The 21,680-nt window shown below is 37.6% G+C and overlaps 1 protein-coding gene and 1 non-coding gene across 5 annotated transcripts in view; both read right to left on the minus strand.

Annotated features, from left to right (window-relative positions):
• ASH1L (ASH1 like histone lysine methyltransferase) overlaps window positions 1–21,680 on the minus strand; it is a 192,825-nt gene that overhangs the window by 127,726 nt on the left and 43,419 nt on the right. The window lies entirely within an intron of this gene.
• On the minus strand, window positions 17,836–17,942 carry LOC118014656. Its single transcript, XR_004680347.1, has one exon. It is a non-coding gene; the product is annotated as a U6 spliceosomal RNA (small nuclear RNA).

Consider the following 21,680-nt stretch of genomic DNA (forward strand, 5'->3'; position numbering starts at 1 on the left):
ATTAGCATACAAATACACTGTTTCTGAAAAGAGAAATACTGTTACAATATCCCATGGTCCTCTTTTAAAATAATCAATCACAGCCTACCTCCTTCATTGATTTCAAAGATTTCCAACCAGCACTGTACGACCCCACCCACTTCCACTCCTTTAGCTCACTCTCACTTACGGTCTTGAATGAGTAGTCACTCCAGTTCCCTCTTAAGTGACAAGAATTAAAAGGACAATGAAATACATTCGTATTTTCTTTAGAATGTATTTTATATAACATTTTAGGAAATAACTTTTAAGTCATTAACATAAATTGTTATCCAGTTCATGAATCCTCACCATATACTTTACAAGTGAATTCGTTACTTCATAGAGCACTCTGTTTTACTTTTGGATAGCAATTAGAGAGTTGTCTTCTGGAACACCTGGGTGGCTTAGTCAGTTAAGCGTCTGCCTTTGGCTCAGGTCACGAGCCCAGGATCCCAGCGTCCTGGGATTGAGCCCTGCATCAGGCTCCTGGCTCAGTGGGGAGCCAGCTTCTCCCTCTCCCTCTGCCTATTGCTTCCCCTGCTTGTGCTCTCTCCCTCTCTCTCTGTCAAATAAATAAATAAAATCTTAAAAAAAAAAAAGAGTTCTTTTTTCCAGTTCTTCTTCTTTCCTTCAGCATAGATTTTTTTTTTTAAACAATTGAAGTATAATTGACAAAGTTGTTAACCATGAAATAGAAACACTTGAACAAATGGAAAGATATACTGTGTTCGTGGATAAGAAGACATAAAGATGACAATTTTTCCCTAAGCAAATTTATAAATTTAACACTATCCCAATAAAAATACCACCAGGATTTCTTTCAGAAATAAGAAAAATTATCACATTCATTGGAAAAAACAGACAAGCAAGAATAGCTAGCAAAATCTAAAAAGAAGAAAAGTAGGGGCGCCTGGGTGGCTCAGTTGCCTAAATGTGTCTTATTTTCAGCTCAGGTCATGATTCAGAGTTGTGAAATCGAGCCCCTCATCTGTGGAGCCTGCTTAAGATTCTCTATCCCTCTGCCCCCCAACCCAAACATAAAAAGAAGAAAAGCAAGGGAATAACTGTATCAAATGTTTTTAAAGCTTCTATCATGAAAACAGTATGGAACTGACACATGAAAAGACAAAAGAACCAATGGAACAGGGCACAGCAACAAAACACAAACTCAAGCATCCAGACAGGAACTCTATGTAACATGGGGTGACTCCTACAGCAGGGAGATAGGTGAGAACTGGGAAACTACCACCTACATTAACTATACCTGTGACCAAGGAATCCCACTGTGGGAGATCTATTCCAAGACACATTGGCAGAAATAGAACGGCTACAGAAAGCCATAAAATGTACCACTATGTTTTAAGATTTTATTTTTAGGTAATCTCTATACCCTGCATGGGGCTTGAACTCACAATCCTGAGACCAAGAGTCACATGCTACCCCGAATGAGCCAGCCAGGTGCTCCTACCACTATTTTAATAGCAAATCCCTAAAATGATTACCTACAGGAGAGTAGCTCAATAAACCAAAGTATATCTGTACTGCTGTGATGCTCTTCAAGAATATACTGTTAGATGAAAAAAGCAGGATAGAGAAATATGAATATATACCTGATTATATTAAACATGGAAGAAAAAAACAAAGATGAACGAAAATGGTAACGTATAAGGGAGGAAAGAAACCTAGAAGTTCGATCTCTCTGCATTTGCTTATGGTTCTAACTTTGCAATTACTGTTTTAAATATTTAAGAAACAAAATTATATCATATAGAAAAATATTCCAAATCTCTAAATATTGAAACAATGTAAACAAATACATCTATCAAATTAACTACATAGCTACATAGAAAACAATTATTTTGAGTTACCTTTAAGATTTATGTATTTATTTTAGAGATGAGAGAGAGTGCACAAGCACAAGTAGGGGGAAGGGCAGAGGGAGAGAGAGACAAGCAGACTCCTCACTAAGCGCAGAGCCCCATACGGGGTTCGATCCCACAACCCTGAGATCATGACCTTACCCGAAATCAAGGGTCAGACACTTAACTGACTGAGCCACTCAGGCGCCTTTCTTTTCTTTCTTTCTTTTTTTTTTTTTTAAGATTCTACTTATCTATCTGACAGAGGGAGAGACAGCGAGAGAGGGAACACAAACAGGGGGAGTGGGAGAGGGAGAAGCAGGTTTCCTGCCGAGCAGGGAGCCCGACGCGGGGCTCGAACCCAGACCCTGGGACCATGACCTGAGCTGAAGGCTAACAACTGAGCCACCCAGGCGCCTTTATTTTCAATTACTTTAAAACACAGTATTTAGCTACATGTTTTAAAGACAAAAAGCTGCCCATAAAAAAATCTTAAATTGCATCCAGTGAGAATATCAGTGGTAATATCGGTATAATTATTTTGAACCTAGATAGATGGATAATTGATAAATAGATCAAATAAGTTACTATATAAATGTCATTACGAACCAAAATTTTGGAAGAGAAGAGATATAATATAAAATCAAAGAAGTTAATTAAAAACCGTGTAATTTTGGGGTGCCTGGGTGACTCAGTCAGTTAAGCGTCTGCCTTGGGCTCAGGTCATGATCCCAGGGTCCTGGGATCGAGCCCCACATCGGGCTCCCTTCTCCGCGGGAAGCCTGCTTCTCCCTCTCCCACTCCCCCTGTTTGTGTTCCCTGTCTCGCTGTCTCTCTCTCTGTCAAATAAATAAATAAAATCTTAAAAAAAAAAAAAAAGAATGAATGGGTCAACTAGGAAATTAAACAAGAATTTAAAAATTCATGGAAACAAATGAAAGTGAAAACAACTGTTCAAAATCTTTGGGATGCAGCCAAGGTGGTCCTAAAAGGAAAGTATATAGCGATACAAGCCTTTCTCAAGAAGCAAGAAAGGTCTCAACTACACAACTTAACCTACACCTAAAGGAGCTGGAGAAAGAACAGCAAATAAAGCCTAAACCCAACAGGAGAAGGGAAATGAAAAAGATCAGAGCAGAAATCAATGAAATAGAAACCAAAAGAACAGTAGAAATGATCAACAAAATTAGGAGCTGGTTCCTTGAAAGAATTAATAAGATTGACAAACCACTGGCCAGACTTATCAAAAAGAAAAGAGAAAGGACCCAAATAAATAAAATCATGAATGAAAGAGGAGAGATCACAACCAACACTGAAGAAATACAAACAATTACAAGAACATATTATGAGCAACTATATGCCAGCAAATTAGATAATCTGGAAGAAATGGATGCATCCCTAGAGACTATAAACAACAAAACTGAACCAGGAAGAGATAGAAAACCTGAACAGACCTATAACGAGCAAAGGAAATTGAAGCAGTTATCAAAAATCTCCCAACAAACAAGAGCCCAGGGCCAGATGGCTTCCCAGGGGAATTCTACCAAACATTTAAAGAAGAATTAATACCTTTTCTTCTAAAACTGTTCCAAAAAATAGAAATGGAAGGAAAACTTCCAAACTTATTTTATGAGGCCAGCATTACCTTGATCCCAAAAGCAGACAAAGACTCCATCAAAAAGGAGAATTACAGACCAATATCCCTGATGGACGTGGACACAAATATTCTCACCAAAATACTAGCCAATAGGATCCAAAAGTACATTAAAAGGATTATTCACCACGACCAAGTGGGATTTATTCCTGGGCTGCAAGGTTGGTTCAACATCCGCAAATCAATGTGATACACTACATTAATAAAAGAAAGAACAAGAACCATATGATCCTCTCAATAGATGCAGAAAAAGCATTTGACAAAGTACAGCAACCTTTCATGATTAAAACTCTTCAGAGTATAGGGATAGAGGGTACATACCTCAGTATCATAAAAGCCATCTATGAAAAACCCACAGCGAGTATCATTCTCAATGGGGAAAAACTGAGAGCTTTCCCCCTAAGGTCAGGAACACGGCAGGGATATCCACTATCACCACTGCTATTCAACATAGTATTGGAAGTCCTAGCCACAGCAATCAGACAACAAAAAGAAATCAAAGGCATCCAAATCGGCAAAGAAGAAGTCAAACTCTCACTCTTTGCTGATGATACTTTATGTGGAAAACCCAAAAGTCTCCATAGCCACATGCAGAAAAATGAAACTGGACCACTTCCTTACACCACACACAAAAAAAGACTCAAAATAGGTGAAAGACCTAAATGTGAGACGGGAATCCATCAAAATCCTGAGGAGAACACAGGCAGCAACCTCTTCAACCTCAACGGCAGCAACCTCTTCTTAGACACATCACCAAAGGCAAGGGAAACAAGGGCAAAAATGAACTATTGGGACTTCATAAAGATAAAAAGCTTTTGCAAAGCAAAGGAAACAGTTAACAAAACCAAAAGACATCCGACAGAATGGGAGAAGATATTTGCAAATGACATATCAGATAAAGAGCTAGTTAAAGAACTTATCAAACTCAACACCCAAGAAACAAATAATCCAATCAAGAAATGGGCAGAAGACATGAACAGATTTCTGCAAAGACATCCAGATGGCCAATAGACACAAGTGCTCAACATCGCTCGGCATCAGGGAAATACAAATTAAAACCACAATGAGATACCACCTCACACCAGTCAGAATGGCTAAAATGAACAAGTCAGTAAACGACAGATGTTGGCGAGGATGCAGAGAAAGGGGAACCCTCCTATACTGTTGGTGGGAATGCAAACTGGTAAAGCCACTCTGGAAAACAGTATGGAGGTTCCTCAAAAAATTGAAAATAGAGCTACCTTACAACCCAGCAATTGCACTACTGGGTATTTACCCCAAAGATACAAATGTAGTGATCTAAAGGGGTACGTGCACCCTGATGTTTATAGCAGCAATGTCCACAATAGCCAAACTTTGGAAAGAGCCCAGATGTCCATCAACAGATGAATGTATAAAGAAGATGTAGTATATATACACAATGGAATATTATGAAGCCATCAAAAAATTAAATCTTGCCATTTGCAATGACGTGGGTGGAACTAGAGGGTATTATGCTAAGCGAAATAAGTCAATCAGAGAAAGACAATTATCATATGATCTCACTGATATGTGGAATTTGAGGAACAAGGCAGAGGATCATAGGGGAAGAGAGGAAAAAATGAAACAAGACAAAACCAGAGAGGGAGACAAACCATAAGAGGCACTTAATCTCAGGAAACAAACTAAGGGTTGCTGGAGTGGAGGGAGGTGGGAGGGATGGGGCGGCTGGGTGATGGACATTGGGGAGGGTATGTGCTATGGTGAGTGCTGTGAATTGTGTTAAGACTGATGAATCACAGACCTGTACCCCTGAAACAAATAATACATTATATGTTAATAAAAAAAAATAAAGTTGTATAAACTTAAAAAAAGAGAGAGAGAGAGAGAGAAAACAACAACAACAACAAAGACATCCATAGATAATTTGGTTTTGGTTTCAAAGATCTTTTCCTCCAAATCCTGATATTAGATAAACAATTGATGAGATAATAAAATGTTGAAAACTACATTTGGTACAGGTGATATTATCCTCCTACATTTCTTTCTTTCTTTCTTTTTCTTTTTTAAAGATTTTATTTATTTACTTGTCAGAGGGAGAGACAGAGAGACAGAGAGAGAGAGAAAGCACAAGCAGGGAGAGTGGCAGGCAGAGGGAGAAGCAGACTCCCCGCTGAGCAAGGAGCCCGACACGGAACTCGATCCCAGGACCCCGGGATCATGACCTGAGCCAAAGGCAGATGCTCAACCGACTGAGCCACCCAGGCATTCCTCCTCTTATATTTCTAAGAACCCTTTAAAATGACAACTAGTAATAATAAGTACCATTTTTAAGACAGTATATTATATATTAGCCAATGAAAAAGTTATTGTATCAAAGCATCCTATTAGGCATGTAATTTTTTTCAACCTCAAAAGAGCTTTCTTCCAAATATAAAGGTATGCTTATTTAAAAAGACACAGAAGTACTATCATCCATGGATAAACACTTTTACATTTAAGATATTTCCATCACACGCACAACATGCACATGTACATTCTTTTATAAAAATGGGCCCAAAAGCTTTTTGTTTTGTAGCTCAGTTAACTTAAATGATACAAGGAAACACTTCTCTGTGCAAATAAATCAGGAGTTAGAGTACTGATTCACTGGTTTCATAATAGTCCATAATTCATAAAATCAATCTCCAACTTGCTGCTTTTAAAATAATTTCTGGTTATTTTTCATTATGAATATATGATGATCATCCAATTACATAAATCTTTGCCTACCTGTCCAATTACTTCCCTCAGAGAACTGCTAGATCTAAAGGGATACACAATTAATAACTATATATAATGTAATGTATAAATGTACTATTTACACATGTGGACCAGCTATTCATGAAAGGGAAAAAAGTTTAAAGGAAAAAAAAAAGTTCATTATAAAAATCCAGACTGTACAAACAATAAATTTCTGCAAATCAAGATAACACTTTAGGATCTGTGATTTCCTACATTGTTAGGCAATGCTTTTTTTTTTTTTAAGATTTTAAAAAATTATTATTTATTTGTTTGAGAGAGAGAATGAGAGAGACAGATTGAGCGCGAGAGCGGGGAGGGCCAGAGGGAGAAGCAGGCTCCCCGCTGAGCAGGGAGCCCAATGCAGGACTTGATCCCAGGAATCCAGGATCATGGCCTGAGCCGAAGGCAGACGCTTAACCGACTGAGCCACCCAGGCGCCCAGGCAATCCTTCTTATAGCAGAAACAATACCATCTAACAACCTGACCCTGATAATTCTGAAATTAAACATTGCCAATTTGGATGATTTGGTTGGAGTTATGTTCAGTAATTTTACTGTCTCCCATTTACCGTTCCAATAAGTTCATTAAGTTTTCATTTCAAATGCTATTATTCCTAGATTATTATTTAAGATAATTTTCAAATCTACTTGTTATTGTCCTGTTTTTATCAAATGGCTTTTTGCCCATTTAAACACTTAAATCTTTCAGATGGTTTCAATATCTGTAGCTCTTTGGATGTAAAGGCTATGTGTGCATGTACTAACTTGCCCTAACTGTGGGTTTGTGTTCATGTGCAGTCTGCAGTTTTCTGTTTACTGTTTATATTATGCTATGAGTTTTTTTGGTGGGATGTCAATGTTCTAAATGTGAAGACTGTGTATTCCCATTGTCAGTGATTAAGATTTCCACAGCCTAGGGGCGCCTGGGTGGCTCAGTCGTTAAGCGTCTGCCTTCGGCTCAGGTCATGATGCCAGGGTCCTGGGATCAAGCCCCGCATCGGGCTCCCTGCTCAGCGGGAAGCCTGCTTCTCCCTCCTCCACTCCCCCTGCTTGTGTTCCCTCTCTCGCTGTGTCTCTCTCTGTCAAATAAATAAAATCTTAAAAAAAATTAAAAAAAGATTTCCACAGCCTATAAGATTTTTTTGTATTTCTATTTATATTTCATTTATTACCTGTTATTTTGAATGTCTTGTCACATGATTTTGCTGGCCATGTGTATTTCTTCAGCATGGAAATAACTGTTCAAAGTCCTTGGTCCCTACTATCTTTCTACATTGTGGAATTTATCATTACTGATTTAGAAGAGCCCTCAGTATGTTAGAAATGGTAGTTCTTTTTTCTCTCATGTTACACATATTTCCCCCAATTTATCAAGTTGTATTTCCATTTCCTGTTAGATTTCTTACAAAGTTACAATCTTTTATGTGTTCAAATACATATGAAAAACAACTAAGCACCTCACACAGGCTGTCAGTGAACCCCCACAACTACTTGATGCAGGTACTATGATTAACATCAGTAAGAACAAGAGTAAAGTTGAGATAATATCAGCCCAAGGTCACCTAACCAGGTAAGTGACTGAGGTATGATTTAAACCTAGTCTCATTTCACAGTCAAAGCTCTTAACCATTATAGTCAATAAAATAGTCTCTTTAGCTCTACAGGTGTTTTCAAAGCATAATTGGAAAGGTCAAGCCCTCCTGAAGACAATAATCTTCACCACATTTTCAATGAATGTTCTTTTTTCTTTTTACTTTAAATTACTTATCTATCTAGATTTTTTTTTTTTTTAAGATTTTATTTATTTATTTGACAGAGAGAGAGATAGCGAGAGCAGGAACACAAGCAGGGGGAGTGGGAGAGGGAGAAGCAGGCCTCCCGCCAGGCAGGGAGCCCGATGTGGGACTCGACCCCAGGACCCTGGGATCATGACCTGAGCCAAAGGCAGACGCTTAATGACTGAGCCACCCACGCGCCCCTCTATCTAGAATTTTGAAAATAATCTGTGGGCGCCTGGGTGGCTCAGTTGGTTAAGCGACTGCCTTCGGCTCAGGTCGTGATCCTGGAGTCCCTGGATCGAGTCCCGCATCGGGCTTCCTGCTCGGCAGGGAGTCTGCTTCTCCCTCTGACCCTCCCCTCTCTCATGTGCTCTCTCTCATTCTCTCTCTCTCAAATAAATAAATAAATAAAATCTTAAAAAAAAAAAAAAAAAGAAAAGAATCTGTGAGTAGCACTCAGCTTTTACCTCAAAAGAAGTTTTTCCATTACTCACTTCATGTTAATTTCCTTGAAATACATTCATCACCTATTTTATTCATATTTGGGTCTTTCTTTAAGCTCTCCATTTTGCTTCACTCACATTTATGTTTATTATTGAGCCACTAATACAATATATTGATACTATAACTTTATAAAAACTTTTAATACTTGAAAAGACTAATTTTTCTTTGTACTCCTGTAGAAATTTCTTGGCTATTTTATTTATAACATTATTGAGATATAATTCATATACCATAAAATTCCCTCTTTTAGAGCACAAATTCAATGGTTTTTCGTATATTCACAGACTTGCAAATCCCAAGCCACTAATTTTAGAACATTTTCATAAGGATTCCTGATTAATTTTGCATATGTAGACTTCCATGTGGCCTTGAGATCCATTTGAAATTTCAAAAAACTGTAAATGGCTTTAACTTTGTATATTAAGGTAGGGAAAAAAATATATATCTCAACAGTAACATTAGCGCCACAATAACAAAGCAAATTTATCTATTTAGTTAAACTTTTTGGTGTTACCGGATATTTATAATCTTATTCAAAATAGATCCCAAACACTTGCTGTCAAGTTTAATTCTTAATATTTCACAAATAACATTACTTTCATGAATAAATTTTTTGTTAGATTTTCTAACTCTACATTGATGATATTTGAGAACACTGCTGATTTTATCTACTTTACATCTTGAATTCTTGCTGAATCAAGAACTCATTTTTTCAGAAAACAGTTAATAAGTACCTACTATTTAAGTACAAAGAATAATAGCAGTGAAAATATCCCTTTCACCATGGAGAGTTCATTCTAATGCATGAGCGGGGTAGAGGCAATAAAAAGGTAAGTAAAATATTCAGTATTTCAGAATGTGAAATGTGCTATGCAGAAAATAAGAGCATGGAAGGAGAGGAAAGACTAGGGTTGGAAAGCACTTAGAATATTAAAACAGGTTGTCAGGAAAGTCCTGATTGAGGGCGCCTGGGTGGCTCAGTAGTTGAGCATCTGCCTTCGGCTCAGGTCATGATCCCAGGATCCTGGGATTGAGTCCCACATCGGGCTCCCTGCTCCGCGGGAAGCCTGCTTCTCCCTCTCCCATTCCCCCTTCTTGTGTTCCCTCTCTCGCCGTGTCTCTATCAAATAAATAAAATATTAAAAAAAAAAAAAAAAAGGAAAGTCCTGATTGAGAAGACCACATCTGCACAGAAACCTTAAGGAGGGATGTATACAGCTACCTGAGAAAAGAATAATATCCCAAAGAGGAAACAGTGAGAGCAAAGGCCCTGAGGCAGGAGTTTCTCTGGTGTAATCGAGGAAAGTGAGGTCAGGCAGGAAGTAGAGAGGCAGAGTGGACAAATTTTTGTTAGTCCAAAAGAGGGGAAGCCATTGGAAGGTTTTATGCAGAAGAGATTTGTGAACTAATTCTTCATTCAACAAATATATATTGGGTACCCACTCAGCGTTGGAGATACAGCAAAGAATAAAGACAAGAATTCCTGCTCTGGCATAGCTCATATTTTAATGGAAGAAAAAGACAATAAAAAACCCCACAGATTTGGGGGTGCATGGGTGACCCATTTGGTTAGGTGTCTGCCTTCGGCTCAGGTCATGATCCCGGGGTCCTGAGATAGAGCCCCGTGTTGGGCTGCCTGCTCAGCACGGAGTCTGCTTCCAGACTGCCCCCCGCCCCCAGCTTGTGCTGTTTTGGACATGGTATGACTGAAATGCCTTCTGATCACCAAACAGAGAAGTGTGAGCAGGAAGTTTCAAATCTGGAAGACATCAGCACACAGACATTTAAAGCCTCGAGGCTGGCTGACACAGCCAGGTGAGGGTGAATCGAATCGGAAAAGAAGAGGACTAACAGCAAATACTGGGGCACGGCCACATCAGGAGATAAAGAAGAGCTAGCAAAGACTAGGGAGCCAGAAGGTAACAACGGGGGGGGGGGGGGCGGGGAGAGACAATAAGAAAGAGCGCAAGTGAATATGTGGTACCCTGCAGCTGAGGTGAGGAACCCAACTTTACAGGAGTCGACTGCCACTTGCTGCTGACAGATCAAACAGAAATGAGCCCATGGATTTCTCTGCTGGAGGTGGCACCGTGGCACTGCCAGCAACTGTGCAACAGCACTCTCTGGAAAATGTGAGAGCAAAAACCTGATTGGAATGGGTTTAAAGGCTAATCTAAAGAGAAAAATGTAAAATCAAGTAAAAACAACAGGGAAATGGAGAAGTGGGGGGTCAGAGCTAGAAGACAAAGTAGAATCAAAGAATCTTTTTTTTTTTCTTTTTCAAATGTGAAAAACAATGGCATCTCTTTATTCTCAAAGGAAATACAGCTGTGAGGGGGTGCCTGGGTGGTGGCTCAGGTGGTTAAGCATCCAACTCCTGGTTTCAGCTCGTCATGATCTCAGGGTCATGAGATTGAGTCCTGAGTTGGGCTCCCCACTGATTGGGGAGTCTGCTTGGGATTCTCTTCTTTCCCTTTCCCTCTGCCCTTCCCCCATTCTCTCAAATAAAAATAAATAAATCTTCAGGGACACGTAGGTGGCTTAGTCGGTTAATTTCTGCCTTCAGCTTAGGTCATGATGCTGGGGTCCTGAGACTGAATCCCACGTCGGGCTCCCTGCTCAGCGGGAAGTATGCTTCTCCCTCTACCCCTTCCCGTTTGTGCTTGTGCTCATGCTCTCTCTCTCAAAAATAAATAAATGCAATCTTTACAAAAAACTAAAGATAAAAATAAACCTTAAAAAATATTAAAAATTAAAAAAATTAAAAAAAAATTATTCCAAGAAGTTTAAAAATAAAAAAAGGAAAATAGCAGTGAGAAAAAGATGAAAAACCATACACTCCTGAAGTTTAATATATATGTATGTATATATATATGTATAAAATCTCCTAGACAACTACCCAGTTCCAATAGAATTTACTGAATCATTTTGTCATTTTTCCTGTGACATGAAATGCTATACTTTTCATACATAAAATTCTTATATATACTTGGGTCTATTGCTAGATCTTCCATTCTGTGTCACTGATTTTCTGTCTATACATTCAGCACTACCACAATGTTCTAATAATTTTAACTTTGTTTTATTTTCTAATAAGACTGATTCCTACCTGATTCCTCACTGCTACTCTTACTTATTTTGCCATATAAACGTTACAAGCAACTTACCTACTGCCAAAAAATATATATATCGTTTTAATTTTCATTGTTAAATTTACAAATACCCCAAAGAAGTGAAGGGAGGGACTTGTGCAGATATTTCTACACTGATGTTCACAGTATCATTATGCACAAATAGCCAAAAGGTGGAAGCAATTCCATCGATGTCCACTGACAGGTGAATGATAAAGAAAGTGTGGCATATACATACAAGTGTTTATTATTCAGCCTTAAAATGGAAGGAACTTTTGACATTTGCTGTACAACATGGATGAACCTTGAGGACATTAAGCTAAAGGAAATAAGCCAGTCACAAAAAGACAAATACTATATGATTCCATTTACACAGTACCTGGAGTAGTCAAATTTATATAGAGAATGGCAGTTGCCAAGGGGCTGCAGGGAAAGGCTGTCACTGTTTAATGGAGTACAGAATTTCAGTTGGGGGAAGACCAAAAATGTTCTGGAGATGGATGGTGATGATGGTTTCACAACATTCACAATGTGAATGTACTTAATGCCCACAGAACTGTATATGTAAAACTGGTTTAAAAGGTAAATTTGATGTTATGTATATTTTACCACATTAAAAATTCAGATAAATTTTGGGAGAACTGACCTCTTCATGATGATCCTATTCAAAAACATTTCCATTTGTTCAAGATTCAATAGTATTTTGCAGCTTTCTTCATATAGATCTTAAGCCCTGAGAGTTGTTTATTTCTAGATATTACTGATTTTCATTTATTACTCTATTAGTCAATCACCTCACTGAATTCTCTTACAAGCTTTTTGACTGATTCTCTTGGAATATCAATGTACACAGCATCATCTGCAAATAATAGTAATCTTAATTACTTTTTCTATTTTTATCCTTCTAATTTCTCCTTTCCAATTTTATTAACTAGTATCTCCCAGTAACATTATTACATAACAGTGATGACAAAGAGCATCTGCTTCATCTACATCCCAGTGAGAATGCCTGGTATCTCCTTATCTATTTATCTATGTACATACATGTGTACATATACACATAAGCTCATTTATATGTCTACATATATACATACTTCTACGTATTCCTTTTACTCATTAAAGGAATATCAGTTTTTCTTTTTTTAGCTACTCGTGTTTCTAGTATTATACTCCCTTGGATTTCTGGGGAAAAACAATCCATAATCGTACATAGTTCTTTTTTTTCCTTTAAATAAACAATTTTTAAAAAAGATTTATCTGCGAGAGAGCGCATGTGCATGCAGGTGTGATCATGAGTGGGGGCCAGGGGCATAGGGAGAGGGAGAAGCAGACTCTCCGCTGAGCAGGCAGCCTGACAGTGGGCTCAATTCCAAGACCCTAGGATCATGACCTGAGCTGAAGGCAGATGCTTAAATAAGCCACCCAGGCACCCCTCCTTTAAATAAACATTTTGAGATAATTGTAGGTTCACCTGTAGTTTTGAGAAATAACAGAAACCCAGTATACCCTTTACCCAAGTCCCTCCAATAACACCTTTCAAAAGTATAGTTACCACAACCAGGATATTGATATTAACATAATCCACTGATTTTATTCAGATTTTCCCACTTTTACACGTATTCATTTGTGTGTTTGTGTATGTATATGTGTTTAGTGCTATACAGTTTTATCACCTGTGTAGGTCCATGTATCTACCACTACAGTCAAGATACAGAATGGTCCCATCACCAAAAGGATCACTTGTGTTGTCCCTTTATATTGCACAGCTTCATATTTTTTAACTAAGAAAATTATAACTCAAGTCAAAGACTGTCAGCCTTGGCTATCAACTGTTAATGACATAAATGACTTAAGACAAGCACAGAGCTACTACAAGATTCTGTAAAGAAAAGGATACCTATGAATTTGTTTCCATAAAATATAAAGCAAATCTATTTCTGTCTTGCCAAATTAAGTTGAAATATGCTTAAGATTTTTTGTCAAAATAGGCCAAAAACTTTGCTTTGACATTTAAATATTTAATAGTTTCAAGGACTGATTTGTAACCTTGAGACTAAAATGAAGTCCTTACAGAACTATATAGGCTATTTATTATAAAAGGTAAATTTTAATCATTAAAAATTATAGATTTTCATTCTTGAACAGTGGAATAACAGAGTAATATACCTTTAATTAATTCAACAAATCTAAATAGGACTATGTGTAGTCCTCCTTGTATATATATTTAAAAGTAAACTAAAGCAAAACTTACCCATATTCAGAAGAATCTGAGTATGTGCTCAAGCAAAATTATTGTGTAGTTTCCCTTTATGTGCTATCTTTGTAAGGCTTTAGAATTAATACTATGCTTCCTTTCTTCCCTTTCTTAGGCGCTGCAAAGGTCTAAATAATTTTGGAATTATCGGTTTCCTCAAGGTTTTATGGAATGAAACCAATGCCAGGACCAGGATTTCTGGGTAATAATATTAACTTTGAGAGACTTCTCTATTATTAATTTTTGATGATCCGCAAGTTGAAATTTTCTGTGATTTCTGGAATTAGATTTGGTAAATTATCTTTTTTTTTTTTTAAATTACCCTTACCCATGTTTTCACATTTATTTGCATATAATTTTTTAAGATTTTATTTTTAAGTCATCTCCACACCCGATGTGGGGTTTGAACTCACCACCCTGAGCTCCACTAACTGAGCCAGCCAGGAGCCCCTTATTTGCATATAACCAAGCAAAAAACCTAATTATTATAACTTTAACTTCTACTGTATTTGGAATTATTTGCCCTTTAGCACTACTTTTTTTTTTTTTTTTAAAGATTTTATTTATTTATTTGAGACTGAGAATGAGATAGAGCATGAAAGGGTCAGAGGGAGAAGCAGACTCCCTGCCGAGCAGGGAGCCCGATGCGGGACTCGATCCTGGGACTCCAGGATCATGACCTGAGCCGAAGGCAGTCGCTCAACCGACTGAGCCACCCAGGCGCCCTAGCACTACTTATTTTATATATTCCTGTTTTCCCTCCCTCCTGTTTACTTCTGGGTTACACTTGCTAAATAAAACCTTATGTTTCATTTCCCCCCCAAAAGAAGTACTATCTGGATAGTGACTGCCTTTGTTTTCTAGTTCATTTCTGCATTCTGGTTTCTCAAACACTCTTCCTAAGATTGTTTTGTTCTCTTGATAGGTACTGAGGAGAATTGTTTATTCCAATTATTTTATTTTTTTCTAAGATTTTATTTATTTATTTGAGAGAGAATGAGAGAGAGAGAGCATGAGAGGGGGGAAGGTCAGGGGGAGAAGCAGACTCCCTGCCGAGCAGGGAGCCCGATGCAGGACTCGATCCCGGGACTCCAAAATCATGACCTGAGCCAAAGGCAGTCACTTAACCAACTGAACCACCCAGGTGCCCTAGTCCATTTATTTTCACTCTTTCCCTTTTAATTGATATTTAAAAGTACCTTCCCTTTAAATATAGCTTTTGTTATTTTCTAGAAATTCTGAGGTTCGGGATATTTCCAGACTGTGAAGTCTTTTTGTTGTCTGCTTTTATTAATTTCTACTCTTTCTCCATCATGATCCGAGAACACTGTTTGTTTTTACTCTTTATGGTAGCTTACTATATGTTCAATTTTTGTGAGACTCCATCTGTTATGGACTGAAGTATGTGCCCCCAAAATTCGAATGAAGCCCTAACCATCACCCCCTAAATGTGGTTGTGTTTGGAGATAGGTCCTTCAAGGAGACCTTTACTTCAGCATAAATGAAGTTAGAAAGGTGAGGCCCAAATCTAATAAAAATGGGGTCGCTGTCAGAGGAAGAGAGCTCAGAGATCTCCTTCCTCTGCATTCACAGAGAAGAGGTCCTGTGAGGACAGATGAAGAAAATGACTATCTCTAAGCCAGGAAGAGAGTCCTCACCAGAAACCAACCCTGACAGCAAAATGATCTTGGACTTGTAGACTCCAGAACTGCGATGAAATAAATTTGTTTTTAAACCATCTGGTCTATGATATGTTGTTATGGCAATCCTAGTAGCTTGATACACCATCACAGTTTTGTTACACTTCGACTTTTCATAGCCTAAACGTTTTGTTTTTTTTTTACACTATGTGGAATGTACTTATTTTACCTATTAAATTTAAAAATCTAGAAAATGTATGTTTCTAGAAATTCAAAATAACTTATACTTGGTTGTTGATATTTGCTCTCTACTATCAGTAACAATTAAATTAGCATACTCTTCCTGTTCCTGCCTCATCATTCAATTATATGACTATCAATTTTTTTACTGTATTAGATCTTTATCAGTTTTATTAACTTTAAATGATATTTTCTGACCCCTACTATAATAAATGAAGAATCAATGTATAAACTACTTCTCCATGTTCTCTCATTTCCCCAATTTTTATTAAATTTACAAAGCCAACTGTAGTCTCTTTGTTTTAGCCTTTCCATTCTTCTCCTGGTTGGCTAACAAAAAGATTGAAGGCTGTCTTCCATTGTTTGTTGAAGAATGAAAATAATATCCTCTGAATTAAAGTGTTCAAAAAAGTTGGTCAGCATCCTTTTGGTATAGATGAACTGTCCAATTTGAGGGCATTATGAAAATTGCTATTTTGGTTTTGAATTTTGACAAGAACACCTTGAATTTATCCTCACAGAGGTAACTTGATCCTTTGACCTGGATCACAAAGGAGATTCTAAGCTTTACTGATAAAGTCTAACACTGCAAATGTTGTTTACATGACACTCTATAACAATATTAAATGAGACCCAAAAAGCCCTTTCAATCTATTTATTGAAATTTTCTATTATTTTATTTTTTAATTCATTTTTATCTTTTTAAAAGATTTTATTTGAGAGAGCGAGTGAGTGTGAGAGAGCAAGCAGGAGTGGGTGGGAGGGGGAGAGGGAGAGGGAGAAGACGACTCCCCACTGAGGCTAACCCTACCCCTAACCCAGGACTCTGGGATCATGACCTGAGCCAAAGGCAGACACTTAACCAACCAAGCCACCCAGGCACCCAGACATTTTCTATTATTTTAGACAATATCTTTATATTATGCTTTTAACAGCTGATCTAGGGGCGCCTGGGTGGCTCAGTTGTTAAGCGTCTGCCTTCGGCTCAGGTCATGATCTCAGGGTCCTGGGATCGAGCCCTGCACTGGGCTCCTTACTCTGCGGGAAGCCTGCTTCTCCCTCTCCTACTCCCCCTGCTTGTGTTCCCTCTCTCGCTGTGTCTCTCTCTGTCAAATAAATAAATAAAATCTTTAAAAAAACAAAACAGCTGATCTAATAAGAAATTCTGCCTTTCTATTTAAGATACCAGTTATGCATACTTGTATTTCTTCCCCCTTTTCCCGTATATATCACATCTTGCCCATCCTTTTGAACTTTGTTCATTTCCATTTTGTTCCTTCTTCCCCACTGTTTTCAAATGTGCTGCTTCTAACTGTACTTTTCTATAACTAATTTTCTTCTTCTATTTGTTTCCTAGTATGCCTTCAAATGCCTCATGTCTTCTGTGTTCTTGAAATTGCTGTTTTATCCTTCATTGTTTTAACAAAAGTGATTGTTCTATATTTTTGTAATTCCCAGCAAAACGGTATCCTCGCTACATCTGCAATCCAGTCTGCTAAAACTTGTCAGCTGGGGAAGTTCTGTTCAGAACTGACAATTATTTTTTCTCAGCATTTGAAGATATAATTCTTTTGTTTCCTAACCTTTAGTTGGTGTTTGAAGGTCTGGTATTTGTTTAAATGTTGCTCCTCTGTCTAATTCTCATTGTTTTAGATTTTTTTTTGTCCTCAATATTCTACAGATTCACTTAATGTGTCTCAATATAGACATAGCTTTATCAATCCTTCTCAGAACATGTCCATCATAAATATTCAATTTGGGAATATTATCCTTCAAATATTAGATTTCCTCAATTATTCTTCAGGACTCCAAATAGGACATATAGGACTTATTACCATCCTTTATCATCTTTAATTCTTTCTACCATATTTGACATCTCTGGCTCTGCTACATTCTAGGTAACTTTCTCAATACTATTTTCCAGTTCATTATTCTCTCCACAGCTGTGTCTAAATTGAAAGCTAAACTATTACTCACTGAGCCTTTATTTATTTATTTAGGAACACTTCATGAATTTGCATGTCTTCCTTGCCCAGGGGCCATGCTAATCTTCTCCTTATCGTTCTAATTTTAGTATATGTACTGCCAAAACAAGCACCACTGAGTCTTTCAATGTAAATGAGTACACTTTTTTCATCATGAAAATAAACCATTCCTATCCAGAAAATATATTTCATTGGCTTCTTTTGAAAATCTGCCTGGTTATCTTCTTAAAGGTTTATTCTTACCTCTCGCTTATTATTAAGTCTCTAATCATTTCAAATGCTTTATATTCTTTTTGTTAAGGGAAGATTCACAATTTTTTGTTTATTTCTTTTTAAAGTAAACTCTATGCCCAACCTGGGGCTCAAACTCATGCCCACGAGATCAAGAGTCACATGCTCCATCGGGTGGGCCAGCCAGGAGCCCCAATACTTTATATTCTTAATCCAACAACTGTATTACTTGAAGCTCCTACAGAATTTATTCCTGTTGTTAATTGTGTTTGGGCTCTTGCTGCTCATGATGGATAACTTTCTTGGGATTTTTTTTTTCAATGTTTAATTCTGAATTCTTCTTAAGAGGAGCTTCACTGAGGGTACAGACCCTGAAGAATCCGAGTTCCAACTCCCTACCTTGAGTAGGCTTAGAATAAAATGCAGATCAATTTTAAACTCTTCTCTAGATGGGTATATTTTTCTAGGAGGAAGGTAACAAAAATATATATAAAGGAAAACACAGATACAGCCTTTAAAAAAAAAAAGATTTATTTATGCATTTATTTGAGAGAGAGAAAGAGAGAGCATGAGCGAGCACAAGCCGGGGGGGGGGGGGTGCAGAGGGGGAGGAAGAGAAGCAGACTCCCTGCTCAGCAGGTAACCCAACGTAAGGCTCTATCTCAAGACCCTGAGATCACAACCTGAGCTGAATCCAAGAGTTGGACACTTACCCAACTGAGCCACCCTGGATCCCCACTGAGATGCAGTTTTTAAAAAATAACAACAAAAAACAGTATCTTTTTTTTTTTAAAGATTTTATTTATTTGACAGTGAGAGATACAGTGAGAGAGGGAACACAAGCAGGGGGAGTGGGAGAAGGAGAAGCAGGCTTCCTGCTGAGCAGGGAGCCCGATGCGGGGCTCGATCCCAGGACCCTGGGATCATGACCTGAGCCGAAGGCAGACGCTTAACGACTGAGCCACCCAAGCGCCCCCAAAAAACAGTATCTTAAAATGAACAAAGATATGAACAGACAATTCAAAGCAGAGAATTAAATAGCAGAAGAAAACATGTTCAAACTCACTAGAATAAGGGAAGAAATAAATGCTAAAAGATAGGACTTTTATATTTTGCCATTACTATGAGTGACTACCAAAAAGTGAAGGAGAAAAAGGAAAATAAATGAGACCTCAAGAAACATATTCACAGAATCTCATGAAAGGGCAAGTTACAAAGAGGAAGACAGGAAAAGAAAAAATATTACAAAAATATTTTAAAATATCTCCTTTTTTTTTTTAAGGATTTTTTAAATTTATTTTTCAACAGAGAGAGAGATAGCGAGAGAGGTAACACAAGCAGGGGGAGTGCGAGAGGGAGAAGCAGGCTTCCCATGGAGCAGGGAGCCCGATGCGGGGCTCGATCCCAGGACCCTGGGATCATGACCCGAGCCGAAAGCAGATGCTTAACGACTGAGCCACCCAGGCGCCCTAAAATATTTCCTTCTAAAAGATATTATGAATTTATAATTGAAGGCAGATTTTTACCAAGTTTGGCTTCAGTTTCAAGAAAGCCAAACGACTAAATGCTTACTTTCACATTATTTCTGGTATCACAAAACTTAGGAGTAATCAACATAATAGATTACTACCAATTATAATTAGTCTAACATTGTCAGTAATACAAATAAGGCATGACACTTGGATTTGTGGTATTATTTGAATATTCACTTTAAAGAAAGGTAAGAATTCTATTTGAAACATGAAGAACTTCCTTATGGGCATCATGTGTTAACATTTAATAAGTAGAGGTACGTGTACTATCGCAAAACTGAAATGCTGAAATACTTATAATCACAAAAGCTGTTAGCTTCATGTTCTAAAACAAGAACTATCAAACAGTTAAATAAACAAGGAAACTGACAATGTAAAGAGTAGGTTATCTAAATTAGCATAAACATTTTATGATTAAGTAAATGGATGCTAATAGAACTTATATAATCATAAAAGACAGGATAACAGAATTGCATTTATATCATAATTCTCACCTTCCTAGAATTTTAGTGCCCTAAGTGAAATAACATTAAACATTAACCTTTAAGTAAAATGTTTTACTCTATTTAATCCCTGGAGCTTTCAAGAAAAATACACCTTTAGCAATTCTTCATGTTATGTGAAAATTAATTAAAAGCATATCAACTTAGCTCAAAGTTTCACAAGAGAAACTCCAAAATAAATCATCTTCACCCATAATAACCTTTGATCTGGACATAAAAGTATTTTTGAAAAAGTAGAAAATGTTAGAGGAAAACAAAACATCTGCAACAAGTGTAGTTCTTATTCCCATAAAAAAAACTAAATGCTTTAAGATGTCTTCGTGAATATGATTCGGGAGGCCTAAAACTTGAATAAGCATTGCTACTGACTGACAATCATTTTCAGTAGTTGATAAATATTTTTTTGAGATCTGCCCTCCCGAAGTTCCTTTGAGAAAACATCCTATTGAAAAAGTTGTTCCTAAATCTCATTCTGCCGTAAACAAAATGTGAATATGATTAGATACGCTACTTCTATTTCCCGCACATTCAGATACATAAAAACATGCATGCCTGACAGCATGAGATGATCAACTTCTGCTTTGGTTTTCGCTGAAAGACAGCTGCATCTCACACTGCTTAACAACAGAATGAATCTGACTAAAATAAACTGTATAGAATGGAAAATCAATAAAGAAATGAAAAATAAGTTAAATTATCATTTAATTAGTATTGACAACAGAATATAGTGAAGGCTATGAATGATTTGGGAATCATAAGAAGAGAATGCTCTGTTCAGGGGCGCTTGGGTGGTTTGGTTAGTTAAGCATCTGACTTCAGGGCAGGTCATGATCTGAGTCCTGGGATCTAGCCCCAAGTCAAGTTCCCCTGCTTGTCCCTCTCCCTCTGTACCTCCCCCCCGTTTGTGCCCTCTCTGTCTCTCAAATAAATAAATAAAAATTTTTAAAAAAATGTTTTGTTCACATCCTCAAGTGTATGTTTAGAGAATTATAGCAGAAATACAGTAGTATGCTATTTTCATCATTCTTGTTATACTAGAGATTTTGAAATTACTTTGCTGTCTACTTAATGAAACAGGAAAGACTAGACTTATTACGTTAAAAAAAATGTTTGAAATATGGAAAGCTCTAATGTTACTCTACAAACAATATGAACATAGGAAAACTTATTCAAAGTAGTTTGTTCACTAGAACTCACTGGAACAGTGTTGTGCCTTAGGAGTGTGTGTATACAGGCTAGCTGCTGGAAAGTTCCTCCTACCTATTGTTCTGTTACATGGTAGATCTTGAAACTAGTGTTCATGCAATGAAAGCTGAGATGCAGGTGGAAATTCAGACAACTCTATTATCTTGTAAACCAATTACACACACCTCCATTGCAATGTTTAGAGATATAAGGTTTATGGAGAATTTGGAATGTTGCCACTACCTCCTAACAAAAAGTAAAAAGCTTGGGACTCCTGGGTGGCTCAGTCAGTTAAGCGGCTGCCTTCGGCACGGGTCATGATCCCAGGATCCTGGGATCGAGTCCCACATCGGGCTTCTTGCTCAGCAGGGAGCCTGCTTCTCCCTCCCTCTCCCTCTGC

The sequence above is a fragment of the Mirounga leonina genome, unplaced genomic scaffold (assembly GCF_011800145.1).
Source record: "Mirounga leonina isolate KUSES-001 unplaced genomic scaffold, KU_Mleo_1.0 Mir_154, whole genome shotgun sequence".
Lineage (NCBI taxonomy): Eukaryota > Metazoa > Chordata > Mammalia > Carnivora > Phocidae > Mirounga > Mirounga leonina.